At 34.1% G+C, this 22,963-nt stretch overlaps 1 long non-coding RNA gene across 1 annotated transcript; it reads right to left on the reverse strand.

Annotated features, from left to right (window-relative positions):
• Nucleotides 1-6,604: 6,604 nt before the first annotated feature.
• LOC142223903 (uncharacterized) lies at nucleotides 6,605-8,055 on the reverse strand. The gene is made up of 3 exons (XR_012718952.1): nucleotides 7,727-8,055; nucleotides 7,248-7,661; nucleotides 6,605-7,183 (listed from the first exon to the last, which is right to left on the reverse strand). It is a non-coding gene; the product is annotated as an uncharacterized LOC142223903 (long non-coding RNA).
• Between the last annotated feature and the right edge of the window lie 14,908 nt (nucleotides 8,056-22,963).

A 22,963-nucleotide genomic window follows, 5' to 3' on the forward strand; every position in this document is an offset into this window, starting at 1 on the left:
CAGACAAATTGGATAAGAACTACGATTTCTATAAGCCCAATACCCCAAATCGGGAGGTCGTTTTATATGGGGACCATACCAAAACATGGACCGATACTCACAATTTTTGGCATATATATTTGTGGTCCTACAATACCTCTAGATTTCCAATTTCAGGTAAATTGAATAAAAATTGCGGTTTCTATAAGCCCAAGAAGTAAAATCGGGAGATCGGTCTATAAGGGGGCTATACCAAAATATGGACCGATACTCACAATTTTTGGCACACGTATTTGTGGTCCTACAATACCTCTAGATTTCCAATTAAGCCCAAGAAGTAAAATCGGGAGATCGGTCTATATGGGGGCTATAGCAAAATATGGACCGATACTCACCATTTCTCTTTCCACCTCTTTCCAATGGACCGATACTCACCATTTCTCTTTCCACCTCTTTCCAATTTCAGACAAATTGGATAAAAACTACGGTTTCTATAAGCACAAGACCACAAATCGGGAGGTCGTTTTATATGGGAACCATACCAAAACATGGACCGATACTCACCATTTTTGGCACACCTCTTTATGGTCATAAAATACCTCTAGATTCCAAATTTCAGGCAAATTGGATAAAAACTACGATTTCTATAAGACCCCAAGTCGGGAGGTCGGTTTATATGGGGACTATATCAAAACCTGGACCGATATAGCCCATCTTCGAACTTGACCTGCCTGCAGACAAAAGACGAGTTTGTGCAAAATTTCAGCACGATTGCTTCATTATTGAAGACTGTAGCGTGATTACAACAGACAGACAGACAGACGGACAGACGGACACACGGACATCGTTATATCGTCTTAGAATTTTTCCCTGATCAAGAATATATATACTTTATATAGTCGGAAATCGATATTTCGATGTGTTACAAACGGAATGACAAACTTATTATACCCCCGTCACCATTTTATGGTGGTGGGTATAAAAATGAAGTAAAAAAACTTCCTGTGTAGTTAAAATAGTTAACTTCTTTGTGAGGACATTTTTGGAAGTGCTTTTAAAGTTGTGCCTTTAGAACTCCCAATTTTTGCTGGGAAAAGTGTGGAACTACCCTACGGGAAATGGATCGACCACAGAACTGGTACAGGACTAGTCCCTGGTGTGTATGGACCAGTCCCAGTTCTGATCGAAACGTATGTAAGGGACCGTCCACTTTAACATGGGTTTGTCATTGACGGAGTACACTTACATTTTAGGACGCGTCTTGGACTCATCCCAAAGGATACGTTGTGGGACAATTTAGCAGGAGCAACCCATAAACAGGTCCTCAGGAACCAGTCTCGGACAAACTCTTAGAAATCTCTTTCAATTTGGGCTCCTAATCGAACCAGAAATGAAAAAAAAAAACTTTTGAAATATGTCGAACAAAAGGTTATTCTGATAATTTTATTTCACTAAATGTGAAAATTGCAACTAACTGGAGCACAGGTACCAGTTCTGTGATAGGTCCGTCAGTGGCAATTTGCACCAATTTCCCGTAGGATACTTTTAGTTGCTTTATTATAAATTGATTGTCGAGTTATTTTGATGTCTATTTTTTTATTCAATTTTATGAAATAAAACATTAGTTGAACCTATAAGTTCCGTCTATAAAGTTTTAGCTAGGGGGGCTATAGCCCCCCCCCCCCTAGGAAAATTGTCTAGCTACGCTAATGGGTATATATATCTTATGATGGTGTAAAATTGAACTAAATTACAATGCCTTAGATGAACTAAAATTTAAGAGAATTTTAAACTTGACAATCAGAAAAAAAATCTTAAGGGCTAAATCATGGTCATTTTTACTACAGTTTAGTTCATTTTGCAATGAAAAAGGGTTCACTGTTTTTTTCAGTGTAGAAACCTCCTCACGGCCCATTGAGCTTGCTTATAAAATCGGTTTAGTAGTTGTTAAGTTCATCGATTAAGAACATCACATCTGTGGTCATACTACGAAAAATCTAAATCTGCAACGATTTCAATAAAATTTAGCATACTTGACTACAGTACTAATTATTCTCCTTGGGCAAAATTTCAACCAAATTGGGTTAAAACTCTGGCTTCTGGGGCCATATCGGTCGAGTTATATATATGCACAGAAAAAAAGTGTCTCGTAAATTTAAGAAGATTTTTACAATAATTTATTACAAGAATTTTCCAGAATTTTAGTTCATTTTTCGTATCTTCAACGAAAATTAACTACTCGAAAGGAAATTTTACAAAATCTAAGTAGCAATCGTTTAGTTCATGGCCCACAAAATACGATGGAAATTTCCTTAAAAAATTTCTTAACTGGTAGTTAAAAATTCGTTTGTTATGCTATAAAACTACTTGTGAAATGTAAAGTATTTTCTAAATAATAAGTGCAATTTACTATAAGATTTGTTTGTATGAGAAAATATTTTTTTACGAAAAATGAACTTGAAAGTGGATAGCAATTTCTTACTGACAATTCCTATGGTTAATAATTGTTGGTAAAAAATTTCCCAATGAAATATTTTTAGTTCACATGTAATTAAATTTATAGACATTTTCGTCAAAAATGGGTAGTTATCATTTCATGAAGTTTTTGCTAATTTTAAGTTAAACGTTTCATCGTTCTTATACTGATATGCATTTAAGAGTATTGTTTTTAGAGTAAATTATGGACAGATGCGATGAACTAATGCATAGTACAGAGATCTTTCTCGTCAAATTGGAATATGTTTAATGTAAAGATGATGTTACTTGAATTTTTTTGAGAGCGAGAGCATGCAATGCAATAATGAGAAATGGTAGCGAGTGATGGGGATGTTGTGTATATCTGAGCGTGGGGTTGTTTTTGTTCTTTCAGTGGTTTGTGTGTGTGTTTATTATTGGCGAATGGTTTATTTGTCTGGATGAGGTGTTGTTTTCAATGAAGGCACATGGGTTTTTGTTGTTGTAGGAATGTTTTGGTTTTGCTTGGTTTTGTTTGGCATGGTTCAGTTGTATAGTTGGCGTTGGCGTGGGCTGTTGCATCTTTTTAGCAAGGGAATATAAAGGTATGGAATATTTTGGTTTTTAGACATATATTGGTGTTTGTTTATTAAAACTTTGAAATGAAAGTTATTAATATTTTAGCGATGAGATGTACGATGGCGAAGTGATGATCGGTAGCTTAGAAAAAAGTTATTAAGAATGTTCAATATTTAGGAAAAATGCTGAAATGGAAAGTATATTGCAATTGTTTTATCTAATTTAATTTTTATTATTCAATGTAAAAAATAAATATTCAATTTCAGAGTAACTCCAGATGAATTTGGAAAATTGTTTGTTACACCTCAGCGTATAGTTTAATGATAAATAGGTAAGACTTCTTTTTCAATGTGGTTTTCTTTTAAAAAATAATATTCTTTATGTATATTATTATTTGCTAATTATTATTATTTTTTTAAACAAGTTTCATGTTTTTCTTTGTTGTAAAAAAATATCTAAGTTAAGAGCAACCCCAGATGGATTCGGGCAAATTTTTATATTTCTCCTCAGCGTATAACTTAATAGAGAAGTGGTAAGTTTTCTTTTAAAAATTGGCTTTCTTCTCACTAGAATATTTACGTTTTAATGACATTTTTATTGTCAAAAATTACAGGGTTTAATACCTTATTTTAGTATTACTTTAATCAAATATTTTTGGAAAATTTTTGTTACACCTCAGCATATAGTTTAATCATAAATTGGTAAGTATTCTTTTTAAAATGTGGCTTTCTTTTAAAAAGGATATTTTTTATTTATATCATTATTTGCTAATTATTATTATTATTTTTTTTTTTTTTTTTGAAACTAGTTTAATGTTTTTCTTTGTTGTAAAAAAAAAATATTTAATTTCAGAGCAACCCGAAGATGGATTCGGGCATATTTTTATATTCCTCCTCAGCGTATAATTTAATAGAGAAGTAGTAAGTTTTCTTTTAAAATTTGGCTTTCTTTTCACTAGAATATTTAAATTTTTATGACCTTTTTATTATCAAAATTACATGTTTTTAATACCTTATTTTAGTATTACAATAATCAAATATTTTTGGAAACAAATTTAATATTTTTATTGTAAAAAAACAAATATTTAATTTCAGAATAACAATTTGGAAACATTTTTATGAATTGGTAAGCTTTCTTCATTATTCTTTTAACCAGAATATTTAGTTTTTTTATGCATATTATTTCTTTAATTAGATTTTTTGGAAACCAATTTAATGTTTTCTATTTAATGTAAAAAATAAATATTTAATTTCAGAGTAACCCCAAATGAATTTCGACAACTTTTTAACCTTAGTGTACAATATAATAGAGAATTGGTAAGTTTTATATTAAAACTTTGGCTTTCTTTTAACAAGAATATTTATTGTATTATGTCCTTCACATCGATAACAACATTAGTTTTCTAATTGTTTCAGGTACAAACTTTATGAGGTACGTTTATCTAAGAAAAGTTGAATTCCTTACACCATTTAATAAAATGCCCCCAAATAAGGTAAGTTACAAGCTAATTTAAAGAGCTAAAAAATTAAATTTTATTACATGTTCATTTTTAACAATTTTCATTATTCCTACCATTTTTTTCAGCAAGATATGTGAAAAATATACTTACGATGAATAAAAAACTAAGGAAAAGTCAAAATGTCCAAATAGCGAGTTAAAATAAACTACTTTCTTGTTCCACGTGGTCATAATTTTTATTCACAAAAACATTGTATTAGAAACTCTCATCATAAGTTTTTATAATAAAGTACTTTTGCTTAAAGAAAGTTGAATTTTAATGTATGAAAATTTTCATAATAGTAAAACGGGTTGTTGTTCCTTTAATTATTTAATTTCTCTGTACTGTGGAATGATTGATTTAAAAATAGTTTAGTCGTCGACATTTTAAGGAGACTGTTAACCACTTTTTATTATCGGGTTTCCCAAAAAATAAGCAGGTAAACCAAAATAATACTGACTTTTTAACTTGGTAGGGGTATATAAATCTTATGGTGTTGTAAAAATGAACTAAAATACAATGTTATAGATTAACTAAAAGTTAAGAGAATTATAAACTAGACAAGTTGAAAAAAATCTTAAGGGCTAAATCATGGTCAATATTACTACAGTTTAGTTCATTTTGCAATGGAAAAGGGTTCACTGTTTTTTCAGTGTGGGAGCTATATCTAAATATGAACTGATTTCAATAAAATTTAGCATACTTGACTATAGTACTACTTGTTGTCCTCGTAAATCTCTGGCTTCTCCGGTCATATAGGTGCATATCGGGCGAAAGATATATATGGGAGCTATATCTAAATCTGAACCGATTTCAATCAAATTTCGTACACTTAGTAAAACTCTGGCTTCTGGGCCCATATAAGTGAATATCGGGCGAAAGATATAAAATCCTAAAAATAAAAATGGGACATTTTTGGTCTAGAAACAGTTAGTTAAATATATTTCGAATAAAATGATCTTTATTTCATTAAATCGGTGCCCTACGTTTGATTTTGTTCACGATTTACTGAATTTATATAAATCACGTTTTCCATACAAAAATAACATTTTCTAATGGGTGAGTGTTTGTATGTAATAAGTTAGTTTTTTATAGTTCTGTTGAAGATGAAGAACTGAATATTGTTTTAAGGTTATTTGGGACGCTGAATCCAAATCTGCACTTGGTTTTTTCTATAAGCTCGACTTTTCGAGATATACAATTAAGTTTAAAATTAAGGCACTTCCGATATATTGTGCAAATTTGGATTCAGCGACCTCAAATTATTAAAAATTTACTATAAATTTCAAATCAACACAAAAAAAGTTCAATTTTGTTCCCTTTGTGCTACATTTTGTCGTAAAAATTGTCATGGCATAATTCGTTTAGCATTCAACGCCATCTATTGTTTAATTGTAGTTGTATCTGTTTTATGTTTGACAAAATTTAACGCCATCTATAAGCGACCTTAACTTTGAATAATGATATTACACCCTGTTGCTACTAAATTCGAAAACAAGAGGAAAACAAGAGAACGAAACTGTGCAGTGAAACCAGTAGGTGGCAGTCGTGAGGAAAGATTCTCTGTCATACAGATTTTGTCGGCGTTTCTCTCATACGCCGTCTAGAGTATAATTTTATCCGGACGACAGTGCTCATGTTGCCCAGATGTTGGCCACACTATAAGTTAAATCGGAAGGCATAATCGGTACTACTTGTTAATGGGATCGATAACACATTTATAGAATTTAGTCATCGCCGACAATTCGTATCGATTGGCCACACTGTAAGGTTCTTTTCAGGCACAGATGTTCCGTCCGGATAAACTTATAGTCTGGACGGCGCATATGTTACGCACGAAGACATAACCCAATAAACACAAACGTTTGAAAAATACTAAAATTCAATAATTTTTCAAACATTTTTTCAAAGGATTAGGGTAATATTCAAGTTGAGAAATTGTTGAGAAAATCGCGTTCTCAACAAAAAACAGACATTACCCTCAACAGTAAAATTCAACACAATAGCAATAATTTCTCAATTGTAATCCTCAAATTGAAATGCATCGCTACTCAATAATTTCTCAAACAGTTTTCAATGTGAGAAAAATAAAAAATTACCATTATTGCGAATACTTTCAAACCACAATTTGTATGAAAGTCAATCCTAGTTCTAACTGAAAGTCAATACTAAATTTCTAGGGATTTTGTAAATTTTATTATTTTTTTTCGTTAACAAATATAATAATCTTAAAAATAACATTAATAATATATAAAAATAATAATATAATACCAATCAAAATGTAATTATCTTATTAAACGTATTAATAAATAAAACTATGAATACAACTTTAAATATCTTAAACATTTTTACATGTATAATTCCATTTCCTCCATAATGTTGGTGTCATTAATATGCTGGCAATTTGAAATAATTACTATCGAGGAACTTGCTGGCTTGTGTGTTAAAATAGATTCCAGCAAGAGGAAATCACAAAATATCAAATTGATGACGGGATGTAAATTGATGTAATGCACATTTTCATCCAGAAGTTCTTGATATAGGAATTGTTGCACTTTGGTTTAATTGATTGCACTTTGTAAGTTTTCTGAAAACTTTTCTTTGTTGTTTCCTTCATCGGTTTTTCATCGGCCAACATCTTCCAAGAATATACCATTCAATGATTTTAGTTTTCTGCAAAACAATCGAGTTTTGTGATTTCCATTATGTTTTCATTTCACTTTTTATTTTGACTTACCAATTTGTATTTCTTCCAACTGACCACGTACTTCGTGATTTCCTCAAGAACGTTGGTGTTACAAAATTGTTGTTATTAAAATACTGGCAATTTTCAGGAACTTGATGTCCAGATAATTGGAATAAATTTCCAGCAATTTCAATTCACAAAATAACAAATTAAACCGATGATGCGATATAAATTAAACTATATCACATCGATAGTTTAATTTATATCGCATCATCGGTTTAATTTGTTATTTTGTGAATTTCGAATTATCATCCAGTAGTTGTTGATATAGAAAAGCATAAATACCAAGTTTTTTTGGTTGCACTTTGATTTATGGAAACTTTCTCTTCTCGATAAGCCACTACCATTTTTCATCACCCAGCCTCTTAATGTGTCCAAGAATCAGCATCCAAATATTTTAGTTGTCTGCAAAGAGATTTGATTTTAGTGACTTCCTTAAAGTTTTAATTTCGTGTTTTAGTTTTACTTACCAATTATTATAAGCAATTTCAATTGATTATTAAAAAATTTCCACATTTTTGTATTTCTTCCACGAACTTTGTTGTCAAAAGTAGTATTGAAAACCATGTGGTTTTTTCGTTGCATTTCAGGGTAGTGTTTTGTCAAAGTTTTCTCCAATTATCTTCAACACATTTTCAAAGTTTTCGTCAACATTTTGCCAAATTGGTTGTAATTCGCAAACAATTTGAAGATGAATTGAAGATGAGCTTTTTCAAGTCAAGTTGAATTTATGTTGAAAATGATATTTACCCTCAAACTGAAGAGGTGTTGCATTTGAAAAACGCTCATCCTGTGTTTATTGGGAATTGATATTGCTACTTGTTTATGGGATCGATAACATATTTATCGATATTTTACTTACTTTCGACAAATCTTAAGGGCACCTTATACGGTCGGATAAACCCTACGACACAACACGTTGGGCCACAAATCCGCTAGTATAAAGCCATGTTCGCGTGTTGCGGGGACGTGTTAGCATAAAATCAAAACCACTTTGATTTTTTCCGGTTGGGAGCCACAAATCTTCACGTGTAAGGGGATGTTCGCAAAACATTAGCAAAAACAAATTTATTTTCATAATTAAAACAAGCATTTCTGCAATGAAATTAATGAGGGATCTCTAATTCAGCTTGCAATTTTTATTGTTTCTTCCATTTTTACTAAAAAAAATGGCTTTACACCTAACTTTTCGTCCATCTTCATTGTTTGTTTTTATGTTTCTTCTTATTTCTTCATGTTGTTATCATAATTGTTCGTGCAGTGTGAGGTTAAAACTTGAACGAACACACAACAAATAGGCGAACCTCTGTCGTAGTGTTTATCCGACCGTCTAAGGTCCGGTTTAGGCTATGGTCACACTAGGCAAATATTTGACCAAAATGAATGTCAAACATTTTTCCAGAACCATTTTCCAAATATCTGGATACGTTTTTTGGAAAATAACCCTACCATGATGTTATATATCCAATATGAGCTCAAAGTATTTGCTGGTTTGGCTGTGGCGACGGATTCCTTTTCGATTTCTGTCAAATATTTGCCCAGTGTGACCATAGCATTATCGTTCGGCCACACTGTAAGATTCTTTACAAACCCAGACATTCCGTCCGGAAGAACTAATAGCCTGAACGGCGCATCAAATATCGTACAGTTCAAATGATCCTCCATTCGATTAATGCGCTTTACAGAATATACGTTATTCCGGACAACAATGTCCGCGTCCATCTTTTCGATTACAATCGTACGCATTGACCACACTGTAATTGTTGTTTGACAGACCAATCAAAAAATCGATAGCAGAAATCGATATGATATCGATATTTTTTATAAACAATAACCTTGAGGAAAAACAATATGTCGATGTGCAAAACAAAAAAAAAGCTCAAACTAGCTTTAATTTTGTTTTTACTTGAGCTAATAGAAAAAGAGGAGCAGCCCGTTAAGAGAATAAGGATGTGTGTCTCGTAAGGGAATTGAGTTTAACTGCACCGTAAGAATACAAAAATTATCTGAGGACGGGCACCCATGTATACGAGGGTGGATATGATAAGTCCGCTCATCCAAAAACATGACACTCATTTGAGAGATGCGAAAACTCTAAATGAAAGACTTATAGCTACGTTACGGTTTTTGGCAACGGGACAGACATTTTCGGACTTGAAGTTGAGTGGAATTATAATAGAAACATGTCTTGCCATCATAAAATCGCTTAGAAACTACATACACTTGCCCGCATATTTCTGCGTACAGCGCATACAAAATTGAAATTTTAAATTTATCCACACGTATCACAAAAACTAAAAATTGTATTGAGCCAAACTTTGTTTTATTAGCTAGTTCTCTAAATTATAAGTATATTTTCTTACATATAATACAAAAATTGTAATTCTTATTAATTTTCTAACGAAGCACCCACAAAACATGCACTCTCCGTTAACCAAAACCGGTTTGTTATGACTTTAGAAGTTTGTTTCATTCTTCCTATGTGATTTGAAGAGGCTGGTGTGCGCAATTGGAATCATGGAAAACAAGGGAAAAGAAATTTGTATTGACGAAAGAAAAATTATTATGAAGCTGTATGTTGAGGGAAAATCGTATAGGGAAATTGGACAAATAGTGGGTAGAGCACACTCATCTATCCAGAGAGTTATAACCAACTATGTTTCAACGGGTCCCATACTGCCAAAGCCTCGATTTGGTCGTCCATCTCTATTAACAAGTCGAGAAAAAAACGTATCGTTCAATTGGTGCGCCTAAATCCAAGGATAACGGCTCACCAACTGAAACTTGAGGTGGAGGAAAGGTTTTCCAAAGTTGTTTCCGATGACACCGTCCGTAGGATTTTGAAAAAGGCTGGCTACAATAGCCAAGTAGCCCGTAGGAAGCCATACATATCAGATGTCAATAAGCAGAAGCGAATGGATTTTTCAAATGAATATGTATCCAAGCCCCCCCAGTTTTGGAACAAAGTAATTTTCTCGGATGAAAGCAAATTTTGCCTTTTTGGTATAAAAGGCAAAAAGTTAGTGTGGAGAAAGAAAGGTACGGCGTTCGAAAGGCAGAATTTAGTACCAACCGTAAAACATGGGGGAGGCGGAATCATGGTATGGGGTTGTATGGCAGCCAGCGGTGTTGGTAAACTTGAATTTATTGAATCCACAATGGACCAAATGGGATATATACAAATTCTGAAAAATAATTTGTTGCAAAGTGCACAGCTGTTGGGGCTAGAAGAAGAGTTTTACTTTCAGCAAGACAATGACCCCAAGCATACCGCGCAAAATTTAAAGCTATGGCTATTGTAAAGGGTGATTCTTTTGAGGTTAGGATTTTCATGCATTAGTATTTGACAGATCACGTGGGATTTCAGACATGGTGTCAAAGAGAAAGATGCTCAGTATGCTTTGACATTTCATCATGAATAGACTTACTAACGAGCCACAACGTCGAATTTTCAGTGAATGGGCCCTAGAAAAGTTGGCAGAAAATCCGCTTTTTTATCGACAAATTTTGTTCAGCGATGAGGCTCATTTCTGGTTGAATGGCTACGTAAATAAGCAAAATTGCCGCATTTGGAGTGAAGAGCAACCAGAAGCCGTTCAAGAACTGCCCATGCATCCCGAAAAATGCACTGTTTGGTGTGGTTTGTACGCTGGTGGAATCATTGGACCGTATTTTTTCAAAGATGCTGTTGGACGCAACGTTACGGTGAATGGCGATCGCTATCGTTCGATGCTAACAAACTTTTTGTTGCCAAAAATGGAAGAACTGAACTTGGTTGACATGTGGTTTCAACAAGATGGCGCTACATGCCACACAGCTCGCGATTCTATGGCCATTTTGAGGGAAAACTTCGGAGAACAATTCATCTCAAGAAATGGACCGGTAAGTTGGCCACCAAGATCATGCGATTTGACGCCTTTAGACTATTTTTTGTGGGGCTACGTCAAGTCTAAAGTCTACAGAAATAAGCCAGCAACTATTCCAGCTTTGGAAGACAACATTTCCGAAGAAATTCGGGCTATTCCGGCCGAAATGCTCGAAAAAGTTGCCCAAAATTGGACTTTCCGAATGGACCACCTAAGACGCAGCCGCGGTCAACATTTAAATGAAATTATCTTCAAAAAGTAAATGTCATGGACCAATCTAACGTTTCAAATAAAGAACCGATGAGATTTTGCAAATTTTATGCGTTTTTTAAAAAAAAAAAAGTTATCAAGCTCTTAACAAATCACCCTTTACAACGTTAAAAATCTGTTACGAACGCCCCCCCCCAATCACCAGACCTTAACCCTATCGAGCATTTATGGGACTTACTCGAACGCAGGATTCGCACACATGCCATAACCTCAAAAAACATGCTTAAGGAGATAATATTGCAAGAATGGGGAAAAATTACAGCTGATGATACAAAAAAGCTCGTGGATTCGATACCTAGAAGTCTCGGAGAGGTACTAAATAGAAAGGGTTATCCAACAAGTTACTAGGATCTCACAGAACCTAATTTTTAATATTGAAAAATTCTTGTACGCAGACTTTTGCTAGTATTTTTTTTTCGCCATTTTTTTTTAAACTGAATTAAAAGTAAAATAATTCATTTCACGTTATGTTTATATAATAATATTTCAGAGAAATGTCCAATAAATGAAATAAAATAAGTTTTGGCCCCATAAAGTATTTATGTGTAGAGAAATGTATGTATGAATTTTAAATTTATTTTTTTGCCCCGTACGCAGAAATATGCGGGCAAGTGTATGTGTAAGTAACCAAAAATACATTGAAACGATATCTTGCGATTGGTATACAAATTGTTTTGCCAAATTGCCAAAAGTCTTCTGAATATGTCGACTGTTACAAAATGGAAACAGATAGGTTTCCAGATTTATATGAGAAAGATAGTTTTTTAGTCCTAGAAAAGGTGGAGATGGAAATGTAACCATTGTGACCAAATGGAAATTATTTTATCGAATTTGGCCACAAACTACAAAAGACTCACAAAAAACGAACAGCAACCAATTTAGCAAAATCTAGATAATACTTTTCTTCTCTCATCGAGTACTTTCGGCCGTTGTGATTTTTTGTTTGGATTTTTTGTGTTGTACTGTGTAATAAATATTAATAATAATACAAAAACATAATTTAAATGCTATTTTTAGTGCGAAAAGTGGATATCCTCACTAATAACACCTTCATAGGTATATCCTCCTTTTCTTTCTTCCATCCATCCCTCTTCAGACTTATCGCTTTCCACATTTATACTTCTTCGCCCACTCGAAGAAGCAATGGGTATGTCGGTTTTTTTTTTGCGAACGGTCCCATCGCCCACTTTCCCGCCCCTTCCGACCGTGAGGGCCTCGTCCCCATGACGTAGGGACAGCGTACACACCATTATCCGGACCATGACAGGGTGGAGGCAGAGGGATTTTACCAGCTACAGAAAAGGACTCATCAGCCGGATATATTAAAACACAAGATCAAATATTAGGTTATTCAATAAAACGAATGTATTAGTTATCCAAATATGCTAAAATTCTAGACTTCATCATATCAATACTAAGGTTAGTGTCAACTAGATGATAGATTGAATTAAAAATAATGCACATCCTACGAATAGGCTCCACAGAAGCATAATTCGAACGTTGAAAATCAATGTAAAGAAACTGGTAATTCCTAGATGTGTTTCTTCGAAGTAGATGGGTTGACGTCCAAAGAAGAGCTGCTTAAATATTCCTCTTCAAATTCGATGTCTGTTACAGTTCTTATATTGTCCCATCTAGGGCGTTTATGTGAAGTAGAGGCGTTTTGATCAAAGCAATTTCTACTGAGCGGTAGGAGTTTTCATGTAAGTTGTCCTAATTCGCTAATAATCCTACTTGCATAAATTTTCTGTTTGGGAGAAAGAGTTCTGTACACTTCCTCTCAAGGGCTAGCTAATCCATTACATTTAAAGCTTTCTCCAAAAGAGGTTTTCTTTCTTTCCAAAAAGACTGCTTTTTTCGGCTCAACTTTCTGAAAATATTAATGAAATATATTTTATATAAAATATATTTTTGTATTGATTGTTAAATAGTATGTACAATAAACCATTACAATTAATACTCTATTAAAATTTATATAGCCAAGATGTGAATACGATTGGAAAAAATTCTCAGTTGATTTTGAAAATCTATGGAACTTTCCACATTGCATAGGAGCAATGGATGGAAAACACATTAATATAAGAAAACCGAACAACTCAGGATCATACTATTATTATTACGAACGAATTAATAATTTTAATATTGAATTACCTTATGTTTTTGTCACCGACAATGCTTTTCCTTTAGGAAAACATTTTATGAAGCCTTATTGTACGCCCTCATTATCAATAGAGCAAATTTATTTCAATTGCCGATTGTCACGCGCACGTAGGATTGTAGAAAATGCATTCGGCATTATAAAGGGTGATTTGTTAAGAGCTTGATAACTTTTTAAAAAAAAAAAACGCATAAAATTTGCAAAATCTCATCGGTTCTTTATTTGAAACGTTAGATTGGTCCATGACATTTACTTTTTGAAGATAATTTCATTTAAATGTTGACCGCGGCTGCGTCTTAGGTGGTCCATTCGGAAAGTCCAATTTTGGGCAACTTTTTCGAGCATTTCGGCCGGAATAGCCCGAATTTCTTCGGAAATGTTGTCTTCCAAAGCTGGAATAGTTGCTGGCTTATTTCTGTAGACTTTAGACTTGACGTAGCCCCACAAAAAATAGTCTAAAGGCGTCAAATCGCATGATCTTGGTGAACAACTTACCGGTCCATTTCTTGAGATGGATTGTTCTCCGAAGTTTTCCCTCAAAATGGCCATAGAATCGCGAGCTGTGTGGCATGTAGCGCCATCTTGTTGAAACCACATGTCAACCAAGTTCAGTTCTTCCATTTTTGGCAACAAAAAGTTTGTTAGCATCGAACGATAGCGATCGCCATTCACCGTAACGTTGCGTCCAACAGCATCTTTGAAAAAATACGGTCCAATGATTCCACCAGCGTACAAACCACACCAAACAGTGCATTTTTCGGGATGCATGGGCAGTTCTTGAACGGCTTCTGGTTGCTCTTCACTCCAAATGCGGCAATTTTGCTTATTTACGTAGCCATTCAACCAGAAATGAGCCTCATCGCTGAACAAAATTTGTCGATAAAAAAGCGGATTTTCTGCCAACTTTTCTAGGGCCCATTCACTGAAAATTCGACGTTGTGGCTCGTTAGTAAGTCTATTCATGATGAAATGTCAAAGCATACTGAGCATCTTTCTCTTTGACACCATGTCTGAAATCCCACGTGATCTGTCAAATACTAATGCATGAAAATCCTAACCTCAAAAGAATCACCCTTTAGCATCAAGATTCAGAATACTCTTGACCTTGACCTATTAACCTTAGCCCCGCAAAAACAAAAATTGTTGTGTTTGCAATATGCTATCTCCACAACTTTTTAAAATCTAAAGCTCCGAATGCACATTTACAAAATATAAAAATGGCAGCGATACCAAAACAAAATTGTAACAATGATAATTATATAGATGATAATCATTCATCTTTGGGAAAACTTGTTAGAAACGATTTCTGTACTTACTTCAACAATAATAAAATATAGCCATTTTATCGATGCTGTTAACAAATTAATGTATATTTGTCTTATTTTAACCACGTTTTTCATTTTTAAACTTCTGGTAAGTACACGCAAAAAAAAGTGAACCCACCATGGGAGAAAATGTAGGTTTATTTTAGAAAATTTTAACTAAAATAGTTTTCTAATTGCAACATGTTACAAGTAAGTTTACAGTTTTTGTCAAATTGAAGAAAATGTATTAAAAATAATTAATTTTTTTCTGGTGTTTAAGAAAATTTCATATGTTGAAAGAAAAAATTGGATTTAAAATTTGTTAAAATGTATTTAGCGCTGTATGAAGTTCAAGACAGGTACAATTTTAGTAAAATTTACTCATTTGAGAGACTTATGAACTCAATTTAAGCAAACTTCTGCCATTTTGGTAAAATATGAACTAATTTACTTTTAGTAAAATTGTGCACTATATTTGTATACAACTTTTTTTCTTGTTTTTAGTTGACGTCATTAAAGTTAGCAAAAAATTATTCAAATAAGGAACATTTGCTCATATTGTGCAAAATCTAACTAAAATCAACTAATCTTCATGAACTAAAATGGATATAAGCAGAGAGAATAAAAATACAAGAGAACGAAAATTTCTCTTCTACAAAAACAACAAATGTCAACCGTACAGATGTCGCACAATACCTGCAGCTTTGCCTTTAACTTTTTAGTGATGCTACAATTAAATTCACCAGCAAATATCTCCTGTTATAACAGAGATATTGGCTTGAATATGACTTTAACGGATAGGTAGAAGTGTTAGCTACACAATGCAATTAGTTATTTTGCACATTTACATCGAGCGTTTTTGGATTAAAAGCCGGTTTTGTCAAAAAAAAAACGGTTCAAAACACACACATTTTTTCATCTAAAACCTAAACTGATAACCGGATAAACTCGAGTCGTACGTCATTTGAAAGGTCTTACCTTTAGTTTTTTAGTGATGCTACAATTAAATTCACCAGCAAATATCTCCGGTTATAACAGAGATATTGGCTTGAATATGACTTTAACGGATAGGTAGAAGTGTTAGCTACACAATGCAATTAGTTATTTTGCACATTTACATCGAGCGTTTTTGGATTAAAAGCCGGTTTTGTAAAAAAAAAACCGGTTCAAAACACACACACCTAAAGTTCTGAATTTTTGGCAGGCATGTCGAGTTCGAAGATGAGTCATACCGGACAATTTTGTGATATAGCACCTACATATAAACCCAGATTTTGAGATAGCCCTACATAATTACTTGAGAAATCTCCTTATACACCCTTGGAAGCTGTAATTTTAAATTAAACTCCTGCCAACGTGCCATCTGAGCCGTTATTTTGGGAGAAAGTTTGTTTCATCAAAACCACTTGAAATTCTTTACATTAAATTAATGGCCTCTAATGCCCATAACTGATATACCATTTATAAATCGATGTTTCACCATTTTACTTCTATAGAAACACTCGTAGCTGTACAGCTAACATATTGCTATCATCTCTTGTATGGTAGTGGTTATTTGAAATTCCGCCCGTCCTAATTTTTGGCAGTTAAAGCTCGTTTTCTCAATGCCTTGTTATTATTTATCGTATCGATAAAACAGCTGATCTCATACAAAAATTTTACTAACCGGTGGTCTATCCTCCGGTTACCTGTTAATCGGAGGATGAGAAACTGACCATAAATCTGTTTTATATATCCGACACATTACATTTTTTAACATCTAAACTTTCTATCTGATTAGCCCGACATTTTGATTTTTGTGTATCTTTTTGTTAATGTATCTATTTTATATAGATTTATATTTTATAAAATGCCTATATAGACCAGTACTAGGATTTTACTTCTTAAACTTCTGGAACCCTAATTATTTTTTGAAATCTTGTGGTTTTATAAATATATATTCTAGAGATTGTTGTTATACCTATATTTTGATGTGGTCTCTATATAGTATTGTGTCGTATTTTAATTTATTGGCCTGATATTAAAATGTAGAGTTTTTTACATCCCTAAAATGCTGAGGTTTGTCGTCGAGGCGTATCAAAATTTAAAATTGGAGTTCTTTTGGACATATAAACACATATGGCAAAATAGAGTACATATATCGGTCTATTTATGGAACACTACACCTTAAAATTACAATTAGAATAATGTTAAAATGAGATTTAGGTACACCACCTGGAGTCGACTCCGGAGTCGAGGCTAATAAGAAATGCTGGAGCCGGAGTCGACCAAAATTGAATCGACTCCACAGTCCAACCCTCCACCATGGATTGCGTAGAAACTTCTACTAAAGACGGTCCACAATTGAAGTACTTGGATTCGGTTAATATGGGGGCTATATATAATTATGGATCGATGTGGACCAATTTGTGCTCGATTGTTGGAGACCATATACTAATACCATGTATTAAATTTCAGTCCGATCGGATGAAATTTGTGTACCTTTGAGGCTCCGCAAGCCAAATCTGGGAATCGGTTTATATGGGGGCTATATAGAATAATGGACCGATGTGGATCAAGTTTTGTTCGGTTGTTGGAGACCATATACGAATACCATGTATTAAATTTTTTGCCGGATTGGATGAAATATGCTTCTCTTAGAGGCTCCGCAAGCCAAATCTGGGGGTCCGTTTATATGGGGCTATACGGTAAGTGGACCGATATAGCCCATTTGCAATACCATCCGACCTACATCAATAACAACTACTTGTGCCAAGTTTCAAGTCGATAGGTTGTTTCGTTCGAAAGTTAGCGTGATTTCAACAGACAGATGGACATGCTTAGAATTTCACCACGACCCAGAATATATATACTTTATGGGGTCTTATGCGCTTTACAGACTATTAGTTATTCCGGACGGAATGTCGGTGTTTTTAATGAATCTTACAGTGTGTCGGATCGATACGACTTGTCGGCGATGTCTAAATAATCGGTAAATGAGTTATCGATCCCATAAACATGCAGCACTATCGGTTATGCCTTCAGACTTAAGGTGGGTATTAAGTTCGAGTTTAGCCGCTAATTTTCACTAAAGTGAAAACTAAATGAGTAAAAAATGTCATAAAATCATACATATTTGTTGCATATTTCATTATAACTTGATGGGGAATAGCCCAAAGCAAATTTGCACACAGTATGCATTCCTTAAAATGGATTATTAAAGAAAATTAATCGTGAAAAAAATACGATTTTAGCGGCTAAACTCGAACTTAACACCCACCTTTAACTTATAATGTGCACAATATATGGGATATGTTCGACACGTGCACTGTCGTCCGGAATAACTAATAGTCTGTAAAGCGAGTAGAGCAATATTTCAATGTGTTACAAACGGAATGACAAAGTTAATATACCCCCCATCCTATGGTGGAGGGTATAAAAAGTTCCGTCAATCATGGTGGGGATAATATTATGGTCTGGGGTATTGTTCTGAATAAGTTATTGGCCCGATTCATAGAGTCCAGGGTATTATGCTGTCGGAAGTCTACAAAAACATTTTGCTCCATGTGATATTCCCATAATCATACGGGAAAATGCTGCCTGCATGGATTATTCAGCGCGATCATGACCTCCAGCAACAACACGCACAGAAAAAAATTGTTTGGACAAGGTTGCCGCATCCATTTAATGCTTATTTAGAGCATTAATTGTCGCGAAAACCATGTATTTTGTCTTTGTAAAAATAATTTTCGAGCAGAGAAAAATATATGCTGGCAATAAGCATTTAAATGGTTCTCAAATGCCGCAAACATGTTCTATTATTTAAATGATAGAATTTGCGACCTTTACTTGGTCGGGAAAATCATGTACCTGATAGAGGTGTGCACGTGAGTAATATTGTGCTCACGCTCACGCACACTCACGACGGAGTAATCTTATTCACGCACACTCACGCACGATATTTTTTGGTAGGACTCACGGTCACGCACGCTCACGAAAAGAAAATTTATACTCACGCACACTCACGCACGAAAATCTTTTAAATGTCATGACTCACGAAATATATCGTGACTCACGAAAAATGTCGTGACTCACGAAAAACTTCGTGACTAACGAATAATTTTATGAGTGATTTACCTATAGAACCTGACTGAAAACATGAGTATGGTTAAAATCGAGTGCGTTATAAAACTCTTACCACGTAGGATGTTACTAAAATTATAAATGAATTCAACTCGTAAGCATTTTATATTCGTAAGCGGGATTATTTTCGTGAGCGTGTTTTTCCGAAATTCGTTACTCATGCACACTCACGAAGATATTATTTTCGTGACTCACGCTCACGCACGACATTTGGTTGGTTAATCACGCTCACGCACACTCACGCCATTGCCGTCAGCGTGACTCACGACTCACGCGTGAGTCACGAAAATGTTCGTGAGTCACGACACTTTCGTGTCACGTGCACACCTCTAGTACCTGACCATTCAATTTTTATAGATATGTCTAGACATGTCTAGAACCATTACATGGCCATAAATACCATGTACGTTTTTTTCGTGACCATTTAATTTTTTAACTTTTTTGCAGCGTAAAGAATTTTATACAAATATTGAGCAGGAACACACGATTTTCATTTTGCGCGTCAGCCGTGTGTTGATACGGAATTACTGTGTTTTGTGTTAATTTATTTATTCAGAAGTGGTACGTGGTTTTATGTGAACACAAAAAAGGGAAGTGTACTTGAAAAATTGTACCTGTTTTTTGATCCGCATTTTGCTATATGGTATCATTTATTTTTAATTACAGTTACATGGTGTCTGCGTTTGTAAATTTGATGGGCACGAAGTAAATATGGAATGATTTGTTATTGTTCAAATTGAACCAAAATAGAGTGTGTAAAAATAGGTGATGTTTGATTGCACGACATTATAAATATAATTATAAATATAAATATAATTATTTTATATATAAATAAAAACAAATAAATAAAGTTATTTTTTGTTTTCTTTTCTCAAGTGGCGTCCTTTTTTCAACGACGAAAAAAGTTTTTTCATAAAGATCAAAACATTTTAGGTTGTGACCATGTTCTTTTAACTGAGAGAAAAACATTTTTGACGAATACCATATCATTTTAGATCGTGACCATTGTCTTATAATTCAAAGAAAATTCTTTTTATCAATATAGAAACATTTTAGATGAGGACAATTTCATTTTTCGTAGAACTATGTTCACTGAGTCCACATGGTTGCATGTGAAACTGTTACATGGTCGCCGCAAAAATAGCTCCTATCATATTATTTTGCTCTTCGAATATGATTGTGACAATCATGTTTCTTCTCTGCGTGTTCCCTTAAAATTGTACTAAAGTCTTACGGTACGGTACGGTACTAGGCAAATATTTGACAGAAATCAAAAAAATTTCACACCATTCACTTATTTTTCAATATGAATAAATTATGCAAAATCTCTACAATTTTGGTATTGACTTTCCGTTACCCTAATCCTCACCATTTTTCAAACGTTTGTTTTTATTGAGATCTTAAATCTTTCAAATTTTTTGAGCAGTATAAAACAAGTAAAGAAAGTATAAACTCGAGCGAGACCGACTGCTTTATACAATTCACCACTTTGTGGACCAAACTTAGGCTATATTTTTGTGGACCAAACTTAGGCTATATGTGACCAATCTTTTTCCAAATATCTGGATACGGTTTTCGGAAAATATTCCTTCCATGATGTTATATATCCAATATGAGCTAAAAATGTTTGCTGGTTTGGCTTTGGTGACACATTCTTTTTTGATTTCTGTCAAATATTTGCCCAGTGTGACCATAGCATTAGTGATACAATCGCAACTTCATTGCTACTTATCATTTTAAGGTAGGTATTAAGTTCGAGTTTAGCCGCTAAAATCGTCATTTGTTCACAATTACTTTTCTTTAATAATCCATTTTAAGGAATACAAACTTTGTGAAAATTTGCTTTGGGCTATTCCCCATCAATTTATAATAAAATTTGCAACAAATATGCATAATTTTATGCCTTTTTAGTGATTTAGTTTTCACTTTAGCGACTAAACTCGAACTTAGTACTCACCTTTACAAGGATATTTGCCAGATCTCCACGAAATAGGTCGTCAATTATGGTTTTTTTGACAATTTTTATACCCACCACCATAAAATGGCGACGGGGGTATAATAAGTTTGTCATTCCGTTTGTAACACATCGAAATATCGATTTCCGACTATATAAAGTATATATATTCTTGATCAGGGAAAAATTCTAAGACGATATAACGATGTCCGTCTGTCTGTCTGTTGTAATCACGCTACAGTCTTCAATAATGAAGCAATCGTGCTGAAATTTTGCACAAACTCGTCTTTTGTATGCAGGCAGGTCAAGTTCGAAGATGGGCTATATCGGTCCAGGTTTTGATATAGTCCCCATATAAACCGACCTCCCGATTTGGGGTCTTGGGCTTATAGAAATCGTAGTTTTTATCCAATTTGCCTGAAATTTGGAATCTAGAGGTATTTTATGACCATAAAGAGGTGTGCCAAAAATGGTGAGTATCGGTCCATGTTTTGGTATGGTTCCCATATAAAACGACCTCCCGATTTGTGGTCTTGTGTTTATAGAAACCGTAGTTTTTATCCAATTTGTCTGAAATTGGAAATCTAGAGGTATTTTAGGACCATAAAGAGGTGCACCGAAAATGGTGAGTATCGGTCCATATTTTGCTATAGCCCCCATATAGACCGATCGCCCGATTTTACTTCTTGGGCTTATAGAAACCGCAGTTTTTCAATTTACCTGGAATTGGAAATCTAGAGGTATTGTAGGACCACAAATACGTGTGCCAAAAATTGTGAGTATCGGTCCATATTTTGGTATAGCCCCCTTATAGACCGATCTCCCGATTTTACTTCTTGGGCTTATAGAAACCGCAGTTTTTATTCAATTTACCTGAAATTGGAAATCTAGAGGTATTGTAGGTCCACAAATACGTATGCCAAAAATTGTGAATATCGGTCCATGTTTTGGTATGGTCCCCATATAAAACGACCTCCCGATTTGGGGTATTGGGCTTATAGAAACCGTAGTTTTTATCCAATTTGTCTGAAATTGGAAATCTAGAGGTATTTTAGGACCATAAAGAGGTGTGCCGAAAATGGTGAGTATCGGTCCATATTTTGGTATAGCCCCCATATAAACCGATTTCCCGATTTTACTTCTTGGGCTTCTAGAATCCTTTTTTCATAAATTAATATCTTAATAATGCTGCAAAAAAGCGTCGCCAAAAAGAAATGAAAATGTTCTTTTTGGGTCTGGAAGTGGTACACTCTTACTTACTCTTTTACTCTTTTTTTTAATCTATTTGAAAAAAGAAAACAAAAAATTACGCATTAAAATATAAAAAAATGAAGTACAAAAACTTTCTGTGTAGTTAAAATAGTTAACTTCTTTGTGAGGACATTTTTGGAAGTGCTTTTAAAGTTGTGCCTTTAGAACAACTCCCAATTTTTTGCTGGGAAAAGTGTGGAACTACCCTACGGGAAATGGATCAACCACAGAACTGGTACAGGACTAGTCCCTGGTGTGTATGGACCAGTCCCAGTTCTGATCAAAACGTATGGAAGGGACCGTCCACCTTTACATGGGTTTGTCATTGACGGAGTAAACTTACATTTTAGGACGCGTCTTGGACTCACCCCAAAGGACATGTCTTGGAACAATTTAGCAGGAGCAACCCATAAACAGGTCCTCAGTCTCGGACAAACTCTTAGAAATCTCTTTCAATTTGGGCTCCTAATCGAACCCGAAATGAAAAAAAAAAAAAATGAAATATATCGAACAAAAGGTTATTCTGATAATTTTATTTCACTAAATTTTATTTCACAATTTGCACCAATTTCCCGTAGGGTAATTTTAGTTGCTTTATTATAAATTGATTCTCGAGTTATTTTGATGTCTATTTTTTATTAAATTTTATGAAATAAAACGTTAGTTGAACCTATAAGTTCAGTGTAAAGTTTTAGCTAGGGGGGCTATAGGAAAATTGTCTAGCTACGCTAATGGTCCCCATATAAAACGACCTCCCGATTTGGGGTATTGGGCTTATAGAA

Source organism: Haematobia irritans, chromosome 2 (genome assembly GCF_050003625.1).
Source record: "Haematobia irritans isolate KBUSLIRL chromosome 2, ASM5000362v1, whole genome shotgun sequence".
Classification (NCBI taxonomy): Eukaryota; Metazoa; Arthropoda; class Insecta; order Diptera; family Muscidae; genus Haematobia; species Haematobia irritans.